We start from the raw sequence: 20,168 nt of genomic DNA, 5'->3' as shown, positions 1-20,168 counted from the left end.
GTGCACGTGCAAACTGCAAACATTAATAACGTGCTATACGTCCACTTGCAAATAAGAGGCAGTAGTTCAGTTTGCATATCAGCATTGTGTCCATTTGTTTTGTATTTTGGTGAACTTGGTACTGTTTACAGCAAAGCAACATTCCATCTAAGGGGCGGACATTGGTCTTTGAAACCAAAAAATGGCCACAAAATTTATCTTCTAAAAATGACATTCCTGGAATCTACAGCTGTTATTCTTCAGCTGTACAAATCTTGAACATAGTGTTAAAATGGGATACATCTGTGCAGGAGCAAATGATTTAACAGCATGAAAATTTTGGACACCTGCCTGTCTTATGATGACAACTCAACATCTAGGACTGATGGAGATGGCATATTGTTTGCTGAGGCAAGCTGAAGTCTGTGTGCGATAATCGAAGCAAAGTTGTTCAGCCATGCTTCAAAGATTTATAATTTTGCAAACTTGTGAACTATGTAATTTATGAATAAGTTAATTTCAGACTTGAAATTGGTTTAAAAACTGAGCAGTTATAGTTTCATTACGATTGGACTAAAAATAAGGAAAATAGGTCTACGGCCAGTACGTCCCTTCAATCGTGTCAGATGTGAAAGAAGTGAACAACACCATGTACTGTTTTTCCCATGACAGTGTCTTTTGTGGAAATGGGACCATTGTGCTTATGTTATTTCGTGTGTACAGTGGTGAGGAAGTTTTTTTTGTGGACTATGTAACCACAGCCAGTGAATAAAAAGAATACCCTCAAGTGGTTGTACTTGATTTTATTCACATCACTACGGCCACTGCAAGACAACGGTCTCGCTCGCATCTCTTCAATGAAACGTGTCCTCCTGTCCCATCTGCGGTCACTGTATCCTCACAGACTTCATAACCTCATGTGACCCCTTCTACGCTCGCCTTCTCTTGGAATCCAGTCTATCACCAATAACGGTCATCATCTTTACTGTATTCTCATTACATGCCCTGTCCATGCCTGTTTCTTTTACCATGACCATCGTTTCTTCCCTGAGGCGCTCTGCTCTCTTCCTGTCTCTTAACGCTTACACCTATCATTTCCCGTTGCATAGCCGCTGTGCGGTCCTCAATTTAGGTTTCACCTTTTTCGTTACCCTCAGTGGCTCTGCTTCAGAGGTGAGTACCAGCACTGATATTGGTTAACTGCCATTCATGCCTCGGAGTGCCTCCCAAGTGCACTCCGCCTCGTTCTGCTACTTTTATATGCACATAAAAATTATACTACTTTCAGTGCAGGACAGCATGCAGAGCTTGCACAAAGCATGCATATCTATTTTCATGAATGCATTACCACACCACACCAACATGCACACGCCATATCTCGAAAGCAAACCCTGAGTACACATACGTGCTCACTATGTATGAACTGACCACAAGTAGGAAGGAAGCTGTTTTCAACTTCTGTAAGAAACCATGCAAACAATGCACTGCACAAGTGGCATGCGCACCTGAGCTAGCAAAGCAAACATGAAAGTGCAGTGAATGTATGTAATGAAATACCTGGATTCCAGCTCCTGGGTGCTGTGGGGAAAAAAAACAAACCGAAAAGGTCACACACTGCAATGGTTAGTCACTTGTACTTTCTACTTGCAGTAGAAAGTATCATGCGAGTATACTGACAACGTGAGCGCACATTTCTGGCAGAAATAGAAGTGAATGCTGACTAAGCATTTCACTTATGTGAGGTTTCGCATTGCGAAGCTACACACAGGTTATGAGGGACACTGTAGGGGAGGGCTCTGGATTAATTTTGGATCATCTGGGGTTCCTTAATGTGCGCTGATACTGCAGAACACATGGAAGTATTTTACGTTTCACCTTCATTGAAACATTGCCGCTGCGACAGGCATTGAACCAGACTCCTTTGGTGCAGTAGGCAAGCACACTAATCGCTGAGCCTCGCGACAGGGTGCATTACATGTACACACACGTGTTGAAATGTATATCGCAGCAGCTTGCTTTACAATACTGTTAAGCTTTAACCCTTTATACACACATGCAAACACAGACGTGCATTCTAGTTGTAGTCATCACTACAGCTGATTAGTGAATGCTGTTTGAGAAACAAATACATCCTATATTGGCACTCATAACGTTGTCTACCTATGTGCTGATGTATCACAGTGAAATCTTCCCCCAAACAATAATTTCACAGTAGCACTACTCATGTAGTACAAAAAAAATGCACAGAAAGTCCAGGGAAGAAAGAAACATACATCCGACACTTAGGATGAAATGTGCACCGTAAAGAAATTTCAATATTTGCTCACTTTTGTGCACCTCGCGACATATTTAATATGTACATATTAACAGTTGTTTACACAAATGACATGTTTCCCTTTGCCTGTGGACAATGTTCACAATTTTGACATTTTAAAATAATTACACAAATGAAGCGTATCCCTCTGCTTGGGAAATACATTCAAAATGTACATATTTACAATTGCAGTCGTGCCTAGTTATTGGGACCCCCATGTTAAGGACAATTCGAATTATGGACAGTTTTTATGGGGACCAAACTTTCAGAAGACTTGCACCTCATAATTATGGAAACTCATCCTGACAACGGAGAGGGTACAAATGCACACACCCCATTATGTACACCAATGTAAAAAAGAAACTCCACTGCCCCAACTGGATCATTCCTTTCCTATATTTTGAGTGGAGCACACCAGTGGGAGGTCGTCAAGGTGCATATGGCCGAGTGATGGCTTTTTCTTTTTGTAGTTAAATCATTGTCAATGTCTGGGTGCCGAGACTATGCGCGTTCGAAGTTGATGGGTTGTATGAATAGCTTTGAAAAATAACATTCTCTACCGACTGTGCTACGTTTCAAGTCGTATCCTAGAGCTTTCAGCTGACATATGTAAGCTAGCAGCTCATGGGACATGAGCTGCTTGAAGTCGTTCAGAATAAAGCCGTGCAATTCATCTTATCATCGTACTCGAGATTTCAAAGCGTTTCATCTTTGAAGCAAGAGCTCAACATACCACCCCTCGCAATGCGCAGAAAATTTGCCAGATTATCTTTTTTTCACACTCTCTTTCACAGCAGTACATCGTTTGCCCGGTCTCACATCTTACCGCCATTGCATACTTCACGTCGCACCGATCATATCTACAAAGTTAACCCCATCTTCGCTCAGACGGAAAAGTACAAGAATTCACCTTTTAACGTTGTCAATAAAAGAATGGAGCGAGTTGCCCTCCAGTATCGCTAGCATAACCCAGTTTTCCTTATTTCAGTCGGAACTGCTAACTTATCTGGAATCCCAGTGCGTTCAGTAACCAGATTTGCGCTTTTATATCACTTACTTGCAGACCAGTATGTTCTCTTTCTTTGTTAGTTGTGCATTTTTTGCAACAGCTTTTACGTTGTTATATTCTCTCTCAATATGACGTATTGAGCACCTATAGTGAAAATTAACACTTGAAAAGTGTGCTCTGATTTGTCCCCCCCTATGTGATGCCCCCAGTGTGCCCTTAGGGTATTTGAATAAATAAATAAATAAATAAAGAGCCTTAGTGGGACACACATCACCACACCATAAGACAACGACATGCGCCTCGGGTGCCTTGTTATTATAAAGATAATGGTGACCACAGTAATGCTCTTCAAGCTCCAAAGGTTTTGTGTCATTTCCTCTTCATTGTAGGTCACTTATATGCACACATGCAGACTAATCATAAAGTGTTTCCTTGCGTTTTTTTCCATGATTCGTTATTGCAGGCAACTCGTTGTATGGACATTTTGTTCGGGAACCAAATTGTGTACATTTATAAGGCACGACTGCATTTACATAACTGAGATGTATCCCTTAGCGAGGGGGAAATGTTCATGATGTACATATTTACAGCTTCTTTCACAAATGGCACATATTCATGATTGCATAAAATATTCACAATGTACACGTTCACAATCATACAGAAAAGCTGAATCCCTGTAAATTATTTACAAACAATAAACACAAATGTACACATACCTTGTACCTGTACAATTTATAACTTAATGAGCAAAATTAGCCTAAATTTATCCTTCATGTAAACAAAAATGCATTCAATGTACATAGCCCCCCAAAAACAAAAAAATAATTTACTCCTCGGAGGACCTAGGAGCACGTTGCTGTTCAAAGGCAGACACAAGTCTCTCCAGAAGAGCATTTCGCTCCCTGCGACGGCGGTCGCGCAGCTCTTCTGCCTGCCTTTGAGCAGCAAGAAGCTCCTGGTGCCTCCTCTCTCTGTTTGTTTCGACATTGTCAATTTTCTCGACCAGGGAAGCCAACACATCTTGCCTAGAGCAATAACGTCTCCTCTGAGCAGGAGGGGATTGTGAGGGCTGCTGGCTAGACACACGATCTGCGTCATCCTCTGTCTCCGTTTCTTCCAGCAGCCTCTCGCTCTCTCCGCTCGGCCCAGGAACAGCATGTACGCTAGTGGAAGCAGATTAACATTTTCATGTGCATGAGACTGTTGTGTTGCACACTGCGACTACATCAAGTGCTTCTGGAACAGTGTCCTTTGTATCGCATTGGCAATGCTACCATACACCAGCAGCACATGGATGGTGCCTCAGGTCCCTTGGTGTTATGTCTGCTGAGAAGGTTTGTAATGTGTTCAGCTTTATGTAACATCAGTGGCGTAATCTTGATGAACTCAAATTCGGTTCTTTCTGATGAGAAGGCTACTATAGTTGTGTAGCTACACCAGCATCGTTCTTCAGCACATGCAACAGGCGTACATGAACAGTAATTACCCTTCTGGTGTCCGCACCAGGCCCGGTCCAAGAAGGTATGGAGGTTGCACGGCATGGCTTCTCTCGAACACCTCCGCCAGCTCTCTGGACATAGAAAGTAGTAGGTAACCACACAAGCTTCACGCTGCTCATATTAGCACGCAACAGATAATGATCCTGCTGGCTTTGCAATTTGTGCACTATTAGAAGTTTTACAGAGTCAAGCTTTCGATATATCTACAAGTACAAATACCTTTATTTCAACATCAGGGATGTTAGGGGTACACCCAAAAAGCCTATGACTGGCTTGGCAGAGGGGCGCACCCCCTCACTGGGAGGTTCTAGTATTTTCTGTATCATGTTCTACATGGCCAGTGTAATTTACTAACAAATAAGCACAACCAATTCACTTGTGTCAAGCTCATCGCTTGGACAAGCACCGAAATTTTTTCTCTCGGCAGAAAAGAATATACCAAACGCAGTGTTAATTTCTGCAGGCATTCAGTGGTTGCATATTCAAGACTGCATACGACTCACTCTTCGAAGGGACATGTCCGCCTGTCGTGGCCTGACTGCCTGTTGTGGTGGCGCACTCTGAAAAATCCCCTTTTCAGAGTGCGCCACTTGTTTTCGACCTAGGAGGCGGTCACGATGCTGGCCGGGAAATCATTGTTGAGGATTCCGGCCAACTCCTCCCACATGACGCGCTGGGGTTTCAGCGGTTCCTCCGGTCTGCTCGGAACGTTTTATATGCTTCGAGCAGCCGGAGTACTTTCGCCCTCGCCCACAGCTCCTCGGGTGGCTCGACGTCAGCCGGACCGGCAACGTGTCGCTCAGGCACCTCAACGGGTTGCTGCAGGGGTGGTGGGCCGGCAGCGGTGCCTGCGACGGACGGCTCGGACGGCTCGGTCGGCTCGGTGCTTTCCGGCCCGTCGTCTACACAGACGCGGAGGCCGTCTGCAAACCAGAGCCCAGTCGAGGTGATGTGAACACATGCACACATGACGAATGACTCACGCACATCGCTTACCGTCTGTTTCGTACAGCGGCAGGCCGTTCAGGAACAGCTGTCTGCCATCCTCATCTACCAACGGGTATACTGCTCTCTGAACGCCGGCAATAAGTACAACTTTCGCCATTTTTTTTTCTCTCGAAACACGAACGAGAGTTGAATGTGAGCATACGAGAGAAGTCCCGCACAAAATGCGAAAACCTCGCGCGACGTATCGCATGCATAGGCAGAACCAAGGGCAGAACACCGTTACTAAGCGAACATCTCCAGCACACTAGTCACTTTACTTGGGGATATAGGTTTCCTGTGCCCATATATTACACTCCAGATGAATTAACACTTTCTTGATTAGGCTGCAAACGCTGCGAATGAAAGCCCATCAAATTAAGGAAACATGCGATGCTCTCAGCCCGTACGTGCTTTGCGATTAAACAAACACAACATGGATGACACATGACAAGTCTTGCGCTACATCACACAGCACCAACGGAGCTCATGCGAAGGTTAACGCATGACATCGTCCGTCAGCAGAACGAAAATTACTCGGAATGACCACAGAGTCTAACTCAATATGGCCGCCAGCGCGGCGCTTTACTTTCCCGGCAGCTGTCGTCTGCTGTCCGCCGGCGCAAAAATTTCCTGGCAGCCCAAAATAGTCCGTGGACTGTAATAGGCGAAAAATGAACGCGTTGCTATGGCGATGCGGGCAGGTGGGCGGAGCTTTCGGGCTGCCCGAGAAAAACAAATACCGGACTCGAGTCCGCAAGTAGTCCCGGACAGTCCGGGACTGAAAAACAAATGCGCCCACTGCGGCCTCGTACAATCTTTCGCTCTTTCAGCCGTACACGCGCTTTCCTTCCGCGCGCGTGCCGCTTTCTGTGGGAGCGCGGTTTCCCCCGTGACTGCAGTGGAAAGCGAGAGCCTGCATGAGAGCACGCGCCTTTGCGCGTCTTGCTCTCTCCGTGCTGGCGGCAAGATTCACGCTTGTCCTGCTCCTTAATTTTTCGCCTCCTGGGCAGCGCCCTCTTGAATATCGGTTTCCTCCCTTAAAACTCTGTCCCGCGCGAATGCTTGCACGGTTTCTTTTTGCAGTCTATTCTACTGCCCAGATCCATCTGCCTCGGCACACTTATGTGTTTCGCTTTGCGCGATAGCGACGCCTGGAACATTTCTCTAGCTCTGGTTCTGACGTTAGTTTCAGGGCTAACCACGTGACTGACTTTACTAGGGTCATTTTGCCGGCGACGTTGGCGCTTCCGATGGTGGCAACCCGTCTCCGCGCGCTTGCCCTTTCTCTCTTTTCGGCAGCGCCCGTCTTTCTTATGCCTGCCTTTCATCTCTCGGCGGCACCACTCTTTCTTTCGCCTGCCTTTCATCTTCTTTCGGTGACAGCTTTGCCTTTCCTCTCCTTTCGACGGCAGCACTGTTTCTCGTGTCTGGCTATCACCTTGTGGCGATAGCTCACATTCCTGAACTGGCGGTTCCTTTTCTTCCGGTTGCAGCTTTCTTTCTTGTGCTTTCCTTTCATTTTCTCCTGACGAAGCACATGCTGCTTCCGTCGCCTAGGTTCCTGTTCTCTGACAATATCACTATGATTCTCAGCCGATTCACGTGCGCTACCTAGATCAGACCTGTCTTTGGCGCCTTCACTAAGTTCCTCAAAGCTGCGCTCTTCCTTCTCAGCGTCTCTGAGTGCGCATTCGGCCTCATCTTTCTTGGACGGGTTGACGTCTACCGCCGCTATGTTGTCTGGAACGTTCTGTTCTCCACTGTCGTCCAGCGCCTTAGCTTCTTCAGGCGCTGACGAACCAGTGTTTTCTCTGACATGAGTGCTGGCATACAGCTCTCGTCGTGCTCCTGACGGGTTTCAGGCGATTGCGGATGAGGGTCGGCTCTGCACTCAGTCGCGATGTTCCCGCTACTGCAGCTGTTTTCTGGAATGTCGCAAAGCTCAGAGCGGTGCAAAAGCACGGGTCTCGTTTCGCATCGCTCGCCAGAGACACTAACGCACAACTTAGCGTCCGCAAACTCTACATGCGCCCGCTTCCGTTGATCGTAAGTGTCGGGTTCCTGCATTTCTGCCGAACGCGTTGCACAACCCGGTGCGCCGTCCTCGTTTACTTCGCTTGCGTCGGCGCAGGCGTTTTCATTAATGTCCAGACGGACGTCCTCTCTGCCCTGTTCGGCAACTTCTCCTGCTTTCGACACGCTAGGAGATCCGCTTTCCGGTAACTCCGCCACAATTTCAATGGGCGAGACCTCTGTAACTGCATCGGCCGATGCTGTGACTACCTTATCCGATGGTATAGAGGCTTTCTCAGTTGGCGAATGCGGGGCAATTCCCACTGTTACAGCAGCAGTTACATCTGCCACGTACGGACTACGTTCCTCTGTGCTGCACTGGCAGGGCTGCTCTACAGCGACGCACTCTACCTCTGTGTCCCGATCCTCCGAACCTTCCGCATTTTCGAGCCATTCTAAAATGTCGGCTTTAAACTGGTAGGGAAAATCGTTAAACGATGGGGTGCTATTCTCTCGCAGGTACCTTTTTCGAAGGTCCAGCGGTGACACGTTATATCTCTTAAGTAAGGAAGCTTTTCAGCTCATCGTAGTCCGCCAAGCCGTCGTCCAGCAGACGCTTTACAACGTCATACGCTTCGCTAGAAAGCAGGGCTACGAACTTCTGTGCCCAACCCTTCCGCTCAACGCGCTTTCTCTCACAGACGCGCTCGAACTCCGCCAAATATTTCGCCATATCTTCGGCGATCACGAAGGGCTGCGGCCTGTCTCTCAGCTGCTGACTGTTGGTCTCATGCAGAGCGGACAATGTTTTATATCTCTCGAAATCGATCTGATGCGCTTCAAGCTCCAGGTCCATCAGTTTCTTAGCGCGAGCACGCCGTTTTATCTGAAGCTGCCCCTGTTTTTCCGCCTCTTCGCGCTCAAGCTGCTTCTGTTTGTCTGCTTTTTCGCGCTCAAGCTGCTTCTGTTTTTCTGCCTCCTCGCGCTCACGTTCTGCCTGTTCGCCCTCAAGCTGCCTCTGTTTTTCAGCCTCTGCGTGCTCACGGCGTTCTGTGATCTCTTCCCAGGCCTCATTGGCTTCCTCAGCCGTTACATTCTCCTTTCGCATGATCTCGAGAATCGCATGCTTTCGTTTTGCGGGGCCCAAATCAGTGCCCAACTCTTCAAAAATTTCGATGAGTTCCTTCACTTTGAAGTTCTCCATCGCGCACAATAGCCTCTTGTAGTTTGCCCTTTTCTTAGAATTCCCTTGCCGTTCACTACTATAGCGCTACTAGTATGACACGCGCAAGTAATTCTTTCCAACAATGCCTCGTTTACGCCCTCTGCACCAGCTTTCGTTTCAAAGCACTCCGACTTGGCTCGAAACAGCAAAGCTCTCTCCAGTGCAACACACAGCCCTGCTCTAAACTACAATCACGTGTGCTAGAGCAGTCTGGCGAATTGAGGGGAAAACATCAGGCACTTACCGCGCCGAGGTAGCTGACGCCGGTCGATCCCGCAGCTGCCATCCACTGTTGAGACTGGGGGGCATCCCACCGCTGCCACCACTGTTGGGACTTGGTGTCCGAGCCAGGAAACGGTCGAGGCGACGGTGAGTCAAAGGACTTTTATGTACAGTATGTACAAGGGCTTTTACATGATACAAGGGCCAAGAGCACCACGGGCGAGCACAAAGAATAAGGGTGGCCCCGGCGGCGAGCGTAGCTCCGGCGTGATGGCTCTTCTGCTGCCCGTCTGCTGCGCGTGTTCAGCGCGGCTCCGCTTTTAAAGCCGCTGGTGACGGTTGCGGCAGCCAGCCGTTCAAATCCTCCAATCAGGTTACGGCACTTACCACCGTTCAAATTAAACCAATGGTCGAGAGGCGACGCGTCGGAGGAGCCCGCACCGACGGAGAGGAGGGGGAGGAAGGGTCCGTGTCGGCGCCGACCTGACGGGATGAGTCACGCTGCACGTCGCGACATGTCCGAGAGAGTCTGGGCCTGCTTTGAGCGACGGCGGGCGCGCAGCGCTTGTTTCCAGAGAGGCCAGCCAACGAAATGTGAGCGCCGGCACTTCACCGCCAAATGAGACCACCCTTGCGCACGTCGAACAGATGTGCCGTCTATTAAGGCGGGAGCCTTTAAAGCCTCATCGTTGTAAGCAGGGTTTGTCGACAGAAATGTCACGCTTTTCGATTGGTCGAAATGGTCCCGACGTCACAGTACGCGAATTTCAAACGGGGCAAATTGTACTTTGGCTGGCTAGTAACCTTGCAGCCAATTAAAGGGATGGTATAGTGATGCTCCAAGCAAAATAAATAAATAAAACCGAGTAGGAATTTGGTCGCGTTGGGGAATCGAACCAGTCTCCGGAGTGCGATACGAGTACGCTAACCTCTCCGCCATGCCAGCTCGCTGGTTTGGAATGAAAAAAGGCGCGTACAGTGAATACGACGTCTTCGTTCACTCCCATCTTCCTCGGGAGTCCCACCTCGTGAACCAATACACGCGACTCATGCAGACGGCCCCTGGGCGCCGCCTGCTAAACCGCTTACACATCCAACACAACTGCACTCCAAAGCAGGCGGAGCGTATCCCAGTACTATGGCGTCATATGCTCTGGGTCCCCCGCCCCCCCGTAACATGGACACCAACATGCATGAAAACAGACGACAAGCGAAGGCTCGGGCTCTTGAGAGACAACACGGCTCCCGACCCGGTGTATATTATGTAGACGTAGCAGGGCCATCGCCCATGGGATTTTACACGGCCGCTGTCGTTCACCAGGAAATGCACGTTGATCGACTCTCCTTTCGAGCCCCGAATTCAATGCGAGCCGAGGAAGTAGCGATAGCGCTTGCTGCCGCCCACGCCAATTCGAGCATCATCATCACGGACTCCCGAAAAGCATGTGCTCATTACTTGGCAGGGGAGATCTCCCCCTTAGCTGCTTGTATTCTAAGACGGACTGCCACTGATCAATCACCGAAAAGAATCATTTGTGCTCCTGGCCAGCAGGGCTTACGAGGTAATGAGGCCTCTGACGCGGCTGCCCGAGCGCTTACTCACCGGGCTCCTCATCCCAGCTCTTTTGGCTCGGAGACTAACCAGCCGCTGCTGCGATTCAGGGAAATATTAACGCATTATAGCGACAACCACCGCCTTTTCCCGGCCCCTGCAAAGGGGCTGAGTAAGACGGAGGAGCGAACTTCAAGGCGCCTGCAGACAGGTACTCTACTCTGTCCTGCAATCATAAAACATAACGATCCTAACATAAATAGGCGATGCCCGCACTGTGGGGAGACCTGTGATATCTTCCACATGGTGTGGGCATGTACTCAAAATCCCCACCTCCCCCCTTCCCCTACCCCTTCCAGAGAGGCATGGGAGACTGCCCTCCTCAACTGCTCCTCGCTTGAGTCCCAAAGGGCTCTGGTGAAACGGGCGAGAGACGGGGCCTCGTCAGGCGGTGTCCCAGACTAGGGACGCCGACCATGTAGCGGGGCCACTCTGTGGCTCCAAAACTCTATTTCACCAAATAAAAGTTTTCACCACCGCCACCACCTTCCCGTTAAGGCGAGGTTCAGGTGTCCACCGATATATGCGAGACAGATACATTTCCTTTCCTCGAAAACCATTTTACCGACCAGCAAGGCGTACAGCCCAACACCCGATGGCGTTCTGTGGACTCTCTGGCAGCTTTGCAAGACGCTGTCGCGTTCCACTCTTTGAGGCAAAGCTTCACATCTTAACCCCACATCAGTGGCACAAGCAGCAACACCGCGCTTAAGGCTTTCGCCTCACCGCACTTTGGGTCAACAAAGCGCCCCCCTGAATTTTTTCTGACGCGCACATCCTCAAATGACCAAGGAGATGGTGCGCTTCTTGATGCGAGGTATCGGGGAAGAATTTTTTGCCGGATTCGTCCAGAACCCACCCAAGACCATTGCCGGGTTCACAACCGAAACGTCTACGATTGAGAAGACGCTCGACATCAGGGCTAGGCAGTACGACCGGACACCACCAGCCTTGTCCGTGAGCCACGCGAGCACCTCAACGACAACCAATGACAGCCTACGGGACATCATCCACGAGATCGCAAAGAGTTACGACGACTGCTGCCATCCTCCCCACAGCTGCAAGCAGCGACACTCATGGATGCGATACAAGAAGAAGCGCAAAAGGCACTTAGCAACCCGATTCCGACGACCACAGAACCTCAGACCATGACATACACTGCCGCACTACGCAGTCCTGCGCCCCGAAGACACCCCCCCAAGCCCCCTTCGACGGGAACCAGCTCTACAAGAACGACGCCCCCTAGTCTCCGCACGCCCACCTTACGACAGACGCAAAGGCTATAGGAAATGCAAAGAGTGGAGGGCTCCCGACAACCACCCATTGTGCTTCCATTGTGACTATGCTCGCCATATACTTCATCACTGCCCGTACAGACGCATCGGCATGCGCGGCTTTGCCATCGACCGACAGATTTGCCATTCCTACCGACGCAAGCAGCTTGGGCCTGTGTGCCGTCCTCATTAAGAAAAGTGATGGACTGGAGAATGTAATCGCACATGCCAGCAGTTCCCTGTCAAAGGCCGTAGCTAACTATTCGGCAACCGAGAATAAGTGCCTTGCCATCATCTGGGATACGTCGAAATTTAGCCCTTTACCTGACGGACGACCGTTCAAGGTGGTCAGCGATCACACGCACTCTGCTGGCTTGCCAGTGTGAAGAACCCCTCCGGCCGCCTCGCTCGATGGAGCCTGCGCCTCCAGGAGTTTGTCGTGACCGTCGTTTACAGGTCCGGACACAAGCACTGTGACGTCAACTGCCTGTCACGAGCCCCTGCAGATGCACCTCCACCGGACGACGATGAGGACACCTTCCTGGGACCCATCAGCTCGAGCTCTTTTACACAGCAGCAACGCTCAGACCCCGACCTAAAACATCTCACTGAGTACTTGGAAGGCAAGGTTTCTTCACCCCCCGCCTCGTTCAAACGAGTTTTGTTTGTCTTCGTTCTGTGTAGAGAATGATGTCCTCATGAAGAACTTTGCATCGAGAAAAACAGCATACCTCCTTGTTGTACCTGCAAGCCTGCGCGAAGTTCTTCAGGCTTCACACGATGGGCCGACAGCTGGACATCTCGGGTTTTCTCGCCCCCTCCGCCGCATTCCGGACAAGTATTACTGGCGCCGACTATCTGCCGATGTCGCACATTATGTGAAAATCTGCCGAAACTGTCAGCGACGAAAGACTCCTCCAACCCGACCAGCAAGATTTCTGAATCCAATTGAACCCCAGTGAAGGCCCTTTCAGCAGATCGGCATGGACTTGCTTGGCGCTTTCCCGAAGTCAACGTCTGGAAACAAGTGAATCATCATAGCGGCCGACTACCTGACCTGCTATACTGAAGCATAAGCCCCACGTACGGAACGGAACAGCAGCAGAAGTAGCCAAATTTTTCGTAGAGTGCAGTCTTCTGCGACACGGCGCCCCCGATGTGCTCATCACGGACAGAGTAACAGCATTCACGGCGAAACTGACGCAAGCCATCCTGCGCTACAGCCAAACAAGCCACTCGAGGACAGCTGCATACCATCCACTGACCGAATGCCTGAACAAAACCATCGCCGATATGCTCGCCATGTATGTCGATGCCGAACACAAGACCTGGGAGACCTGGCAGAGAGGCTACGATCATGCTATACGCCATGCTGCCCAACATTACCGAAGAAAACGTCGGCGTCACCGCCTACCTTCCGCGCGCAGAAGAATCCCAAAAACTTGCCCAATTACGGATCAAAGAACAGCAACGGACAGACGGGTAAGGGCGTAAAGATAGGGCGTAAGCACACAATTTCAACGTAAGCAATAAATCCGGCAGTTTCTTGGCTGTGGTTGTAACAGCTGTGGTTGTAACCGGCTCTTCAACAAAACCGAGTTCTTGAATTCGCCAAGTGCAAACTGGTGTGATAGAATATCCACGCTTTTTTTTTATTTCTAAAGCGAGAGAGATGAGCATCAGCACGCTCTTGGTTTCACTCCTTCATGAAGAGCTGCGATTTCTGGACGGACATGTGTAGGTTGTGTCTTTTTTTGTGGAGGGTGATTCCTTCCGTCTTTTCAGCAATTTTCATATGTCTTGATCACTCTGTGACTGAGACCGCTTTCTTTTTTTTCATTGTTGACACTGCTTCGCTGCGACTGATTTTAACTGTCTACACTGGTTCCTTATTTTCGCCTTTTTCCTTTTTCTTTTGACGCAGCCTGGCTAAGCGATATACGATTCTGCGTTGATAAACACAGGTTATTAAAGCGCAACCCTTTCTTGACTAATGAATGGCGTAGACGGAAATTGTGGACAGAAACTGTTGACGGAAGTTGTTCTCACGAACTGTCAATCGTAAGTTCCATGGTAATTAAAATTAAATGTAAAATTCCATTAAGCAACAGTTAAGTAACATGCATATATGAAATAAAAAACTAAAAATGCTAAAATAAAATAAAAGCAAACCGAATGATAAACAAAAAGTAAATAAAAGCGCAAAAACTAGAAATATAAAAACGAACAAAAAATAAAATGAAAAACGAAATTTAAAAAAATAAAAGTTGAGGAACTAAGAGCGGACCAGGAAACGCTTTCGCATTTCCGCTCGTAAGCAGACTTAAATGCAATCGTATAGTTCTTGGTTATATATTCCCGTTATGAACCGGTTTTATATCGAATTTCTTGTTTTTTGCTGCGTAGCACTGTGGCGCGTGCTTTTAGTAAGCAATAAATATAGTTATCAATTGATCGTATGATAGATGTTGTGCATGGGCGATGGTTGTACCAATGAAATGTGTCATTTTGAAGCTATATGAATCAGTTGGTAGTCAGCGCCTGTCTTGTAAGTATTCCTTCTCATCGTCCATGCTATCTTCGCGCTGTTTCTAACAATTCATAGAAAAAGATTTTTTTTTTCGTATATAACAACGAATCAGCTAGGCACGACCATCGCAAGAAGCATCCATAGATGGCGCCCGCTACCCCAGGGAGCCTACATGTCGCCTGGCTGAGGGGGCGCGACATGTAGGCTCCCTACAGGAACGAAGACCGCAACACGTCAGGCAGCCATGCGCACCTTCGTGCGCGACTGAACTATTTGTCGGACGCTTCCCTACGGTAACCTTCTTGCAAAGGAGTAATATATTGCCAGCAATCGATTACAGAAACACAATAACTGAATTACTCGAAAAGTTACCGTCTCAAGAACTCATCACTCGATTACAAAACTACATAAGAATGTAATTAATTATAAGTCGTCCTTTACAAGTAACAAATTAAGTATCAATCAATAAATCAGTTTTATTTTCATCAAAATAAAATATACATGGCGAAAAAGGGGGGTAGGAAAAAAAGCTGCACAATAGCAGCTTGACAAAGCTCCAACCACCCGGGCAACAATGACAGCACTGGAACAGTTTAATTTCTGTTCATTTCACAAGGAAGAGAAAAAAATCACAATGAAAAACAAAGTAGCTAAGAACAGTCTCTAGTTACACTAACGGTCGCTAACAAACAACTGCATTGTGTCGTTTTGTTAAGTGCCGTAATGTCTATATCTTGCTTCGCGAAGTCATTGAGTACATCTCGAAGTACTATCGCGCTCAATATGAGTTGCAACGCGCGGTCATCGACCGGGGCTCGTTCCGTGGTCTGCCTCCTCCAAACAGTCGCTCGGAATTCTGGGAGAAACTTTTTCCTGAGCGGGGGTGCTGTTGTTTCCTCGAACAGCAGTTTCTCCCAGAATTCCGAGCGACTGTTTCGAGGAGGCACACCACGGAACGAGCTCCGGTCGATGACCGCGCGTTGCAACTCATATTGAGCGCGATAGTACATCGCGAAGTACCTCTCAGACTGCTAACAAGCATGAGATTAAACTGAGAAGAGCATTAACGCGACAATTAGACTATCAGAGGTAACTAATTGATTAAGCTGGAAACTATATATGCGCCTAATAACAGAATTTTGGCGTTATTTCACTTCTTTGTTGTCATGGAACACCTCTGATCAATTACAGGCAGTTTCAAGTCTCCTGTGTTGATTAATTGGTACGTTGCGCCAAATAATCGTGCATTACTTCGAGATACTCGGCGGGAGCGTTGGGTGGTTAGTACACACCTCCGAGCAGTATGTGTTTGCCCGCGCATCCTATATTACACCATACACTCTCCTTGCCATGAATGTCATCCATTCGGAAGAGTGTAATGTTCTTTTTAATTTCAGTTGCTACTGCTCGACTCTTGCCCCTCGGTCTTTGGGGAGACGCTTGTACGATGGTCGGTTTACTTCCGACTCCTGCACTTCTGCGTGCAACCATGTCTCGGTAATAACCAGGATGCGCGGCTGATGAAATAGTACTTTGTGTTCTAGAAAATCGATTTATTTATTATACTTCGCGCATTAAAAGATATAACTTTCAGAACTTTAATTTAGCCTTGTCATTTTTCGCTCTGAACTCTTGAGTTGCCAGGAGTCGAAGTACTCAGACGAGTTGCTTCCATTCTCCAACTTCGTTGCTGGATGTACAGCTTTGCGTCCATTTTCAACTTTTAAAAACTGCGAGTCGTTTTCGATTGTTTGCTCGTTCATGTGCTTCGGAACGCCAAATATTTGCGCGGACTTCTCCTACCGTTTTCAAAAAGACATCAGTTATTCAAATATCTCCCTTCGGTGTGAAACTATTAGAAACTTAGTTCTCCCTGGAAAATCAAAAAGTCTCCGCATGATCGCACGGGAGCTGTCGCTTTGATGATTTTGTGTACTCTTTCTATTGACTCTATGTCGATTCCGAGCACGTTGTCGAAAATATCTTGCTGGACTTTACCCTCTAGTGCGTTTATATCTTCGTCCGGTTTTTCTTTTACACCATATATGACAAAGTTATTGTTCCGGCTGCTAGTCTACAAATCGTCTGTCTACATTGACTGCTAACTCTAGCACCTGCTTACTTGTACTCTGACAAGTTGCATCGCATTCTGATATTTTTGCTTCAGACAGCTTCAGTCGACTCATTTCTGCCTCAATTACTGTGATCCTGCCTTGGATACTTGAAACAGTTGATTCTACTCGTTTCAGGATCGTTGTTAGTTGTTTCAAAACTACGTTGGTTTTCGTCTGCTCTTTGCGAATTTTTTTTTCAACATTTAAGTATTAGAACTACATTCTAAATCCTAATCACAGCCCGACCCTGGTTTCAGTTCTACATCATCGGATGTAAGTAACAGCAATCGTTTGTTTTAGTTTCGTGGAGGTTTAACGTCCCAAAGCGACGTAGGCTATGAGGGACGCCGTAGTGAAGGGCCCCGCAAATTTCAACCACCTGGGGTTCTTTAACGTGCACTGACATCGCGCTGTAAACTGGCCTTTAGAATTTCGCCCCCATCGAAATTCGACCGCCGCGGCCACGATCAAACCCGCGTCTTTCGGGTCAGCACCCGAGCGCCATAACCACTGATCCATCGCGGCGGCTAGTAACAGCAATATAATTAAATAAATGCAATCAATCAATATAGAACAAGAAATATAATAAAGCGAACACATCAGAAGGACATCGAAATCCCACCCTACAGTATCCTTTTTTTTTTGCCTGTTAGGTAAAACTGTGTTGTGCCATCTGATCTATTTACGTTGCTGGGACTATTTAGTATCTGGAAGAGCCGTATGATGAGCCTCCACGCCGAATCACTGCGGTCATTGAAAACTTTGTTCCGTGAGCAGTGCACTTTGATGCGGGGAGCATATGCTGCCCTGGAAAAGCCGCCTGTAGCTGGCTCTAGATACACGTGTGTGTTTCCGATACTTTTGATGTTCGGGAAAGTTGGGACGTGCAAGGATATTATGAGGTCGTATTACCCAGCCTATCTGTTTTGTGGCATAAGCATACTGAGATTTTCCTTCTCGGCAATATCTCTATGCAATAAAGAAAAAAAAGTGCTGTAGTCTATTGGTTCCGTGCTCGCCTGGCAATCTGAAGGTCCTGGCATGAATTTTTAGACATTAGTAACAAATATATTGTTCTTCTTTGCTATAGACTCCATCATGTTGCCACGTATCATTGTAGTGTCCGTTCGTTCGCGCTCAAGGCCGCAGGAAAGGGGTGTTGTCATTTTTGTTCGTGACGCGAGAAGCGACCGGACTAATCTCGATTGATCACAGCCATGAAGAGGTGCGTCTACATTTTTCCAGATTACTGTAGATGACTTTGACCTGTTATCTCGAAGTTTCCTTGCCGGCTCTAAATTGAGCGATGCCGCGAGCGCCGGGCATTCGTAGTTCGACGACTGACGAGCACGTTTGTTGCTTACGCCGCCGCCGAGTGATTCAGTTCTTTTGCGGGTGCAAGTCAGCCCAAATAAAGAGCTTCGTTTGCAAGTCTTGTTGCTGTATTCCTGACCACTGGACTGCCGTCACTACAACGTGACATTTTGTGGAGGTGTTGTATGTGAGACTGTAGCAGCTGCATGGGCTCTCTCCTTACTCACGACGTTTGTGAAAGTCTTCAGACGCTGCTCCTTGAAGGTATCCCAGTTCGTAAGGCTAGCTTCCTCATTTTCAAACCAGATTCTTGCTGGTCCTTCCAAGGCGACGAAGGTGTACCTAAATTTCATGGCAGCATCCCAGTTGTTAAATATAGCTACACGGTCGAACTGTTCCAGCCATTCTTCGGAGACCGCGCCAGGCGAAGCGTCGAAGGTTGGTGGCACCCGGGGCTGCTGCAGAATGATTGGAGTCGACGTCTGGGACAAGTTCATGGTTGACGTTGTTGTTTGCTTTCGCTTCCGGGTAGGCTCCGGCAGAATCCTGAACTCAGGTGCGTCCCAAGCAGGCGTCGGCTTGCGCGATGGACTGGACTCAGGTACTGCAGTGAATGACTCAGAGGGCTGGCGTTATGACTTGTAGGGGGTGTGCGGTACATGGAACGCTACCCAGTACCTCCACCAGATGTCACGTTATAGTGACGGAAGTCCAGTGGTCATGAAAACAGCAACAAGACTTGCAAACGAAGATCTTTATTTGGGCTGTCTTGCACCCGCAAAAGAGCTGAATCATTCCATGTACCGTTCCATGTACCGCACACCCCCTACAAGTCGTAACGCCAGCCCTCTGAGTCATTCACCGAAGTTTCAAGAGCTCCGAAGTTTGGCCAGTTGGTATTGATCCATCTTGAAAACGCAGCAGCACGAAAAAACGGGGACAAAATAGACACAGGTACGTCAGGACATATGCTGCACTTCCAACTGAATTTTATTGCGGAAACCAACACACATGCGGAAACCAAACACACATGCGGAAACCAAACACACATGCGGAAACCAAACAGACACATGCGCTGATCAGCGCATGTGTCTGTCTCGCCTTCTTCCGTCCCGTCCGTCAGCGCTGTTTTGCCGTACCAATCAATTCATGAAGTGTTGAATAACTTTCCTATTGGAATTCTTTGTCTAAGTTCTTTGCTTTCGAAGTTCGTTATTATTCTCGACTAATTACGCATTTAAGGAGAATACAAAAAATACTGTGACAATATACAATAGCCAGCAATACAATAGCCAATAGCCTGCAATATACAATAGCCAGCAATATGCATTTGCTTGCGTCGTCTTACAGTGCCTCGGCGTATTTTTAATCCCTCGCTAAAGTGTGCTGGGACGCCCTGCAATGCTTTAGCATTAAAAACACTACGCTCAGAAAGACCGATACCTCCGCCTTTCAGTGCGTTGACACAGGAACGCTTCCCCGAACCAGATTCTGGGGGGCCGTTAACTCTATCCCTGCCATGGGAAAAATCACCTTTTTTAGGAAGTCTTAGTATCTTTTTTTGTGTGTGTGAAAAAGCTATGGGACCAATAAATCCACACAATACACTAAAATAAAGCTGAATTAATGTTCTTCTTAGACACATAATTTTTAAAAACGAGTTCGGGGTTACAACATAAAATTTATTTTGCCAAAAATAACATTTTTGAAAAAAATTCTCCAAAACTCGTAAAGATGCACTTGTACCTGAAGAGAAAAAAATGCTAAAAAATTTCCAAAATATACGGAATGGTTGCTATTCTACTGGCGACCATCAGTAAAAAAAAATTGAAGTTCTAAGTTGAAAAGTATTCTTGGTACATAAGAATAACTCGAAGCCCTACAGTTGGGCATGCCATGCAGCAAAGCAGTTCTTGGTGATAAAGCACAAAGGAACGTTGCAAGTTTTGCAGAAAACTTGTTTTCTGCTAGATTCTGGTCTCATAACATTTCGTGCAGGTTCTGTACGTTTCCACTTTTTATGGCTGGTGCTGAATGCCTTGAGGTGGTGTTGGAGCCCGAACACTTGGTACATCT

At 47.7% G+C, this 20,168-nt stretch overlaps 1 pseudogene across 1 annotated transcript; it reads right to left on the bottom strand.

The window, feature by feature from the left end:
* Positions 1-799: 799 nt before the first annotated feature.
* On the bottom strand, positions 800-6,547 carry LOC149344641 (uncharacterized; annotated as a pseudogene). The gene is made up of 4 exons (XR_016282776.1): positions 5,798-6,547; positions 5,305-5,724; positions 4,789-4,872; positions 800-1,557 (listed from the first exon to the last, which is right to left on the bottom strand). The product of XR_016282776.1 is annotated as an uncharacterized LOC149344641 (transcript).
* Between the last annotated feature and the right edge of the window lie 13,621 nt (positions 6,548-20,168).

The sequence above is a fragment of the Amblyomma mixtum genome, chromosome 5, assembly GCF_055824585.1.
Source record: "Amblyomma mixtum isolate Tamu chromosome 5, ASM5582458v1, whole genome shotgun sequence".
Classification (NCBI taxonomy): domain Eukaryota; kingdom Metazoa; phylum Arthropoda; class Arachnida; order Ixodida; family Ixodidae; genus Amblyomma; species Amblyomma mixtum.
The sequence above is the reverse complement of the archived record's forward strand: the minus strand, read 5'-3'. Positions and strand labels throughout refer to the sequence as shown.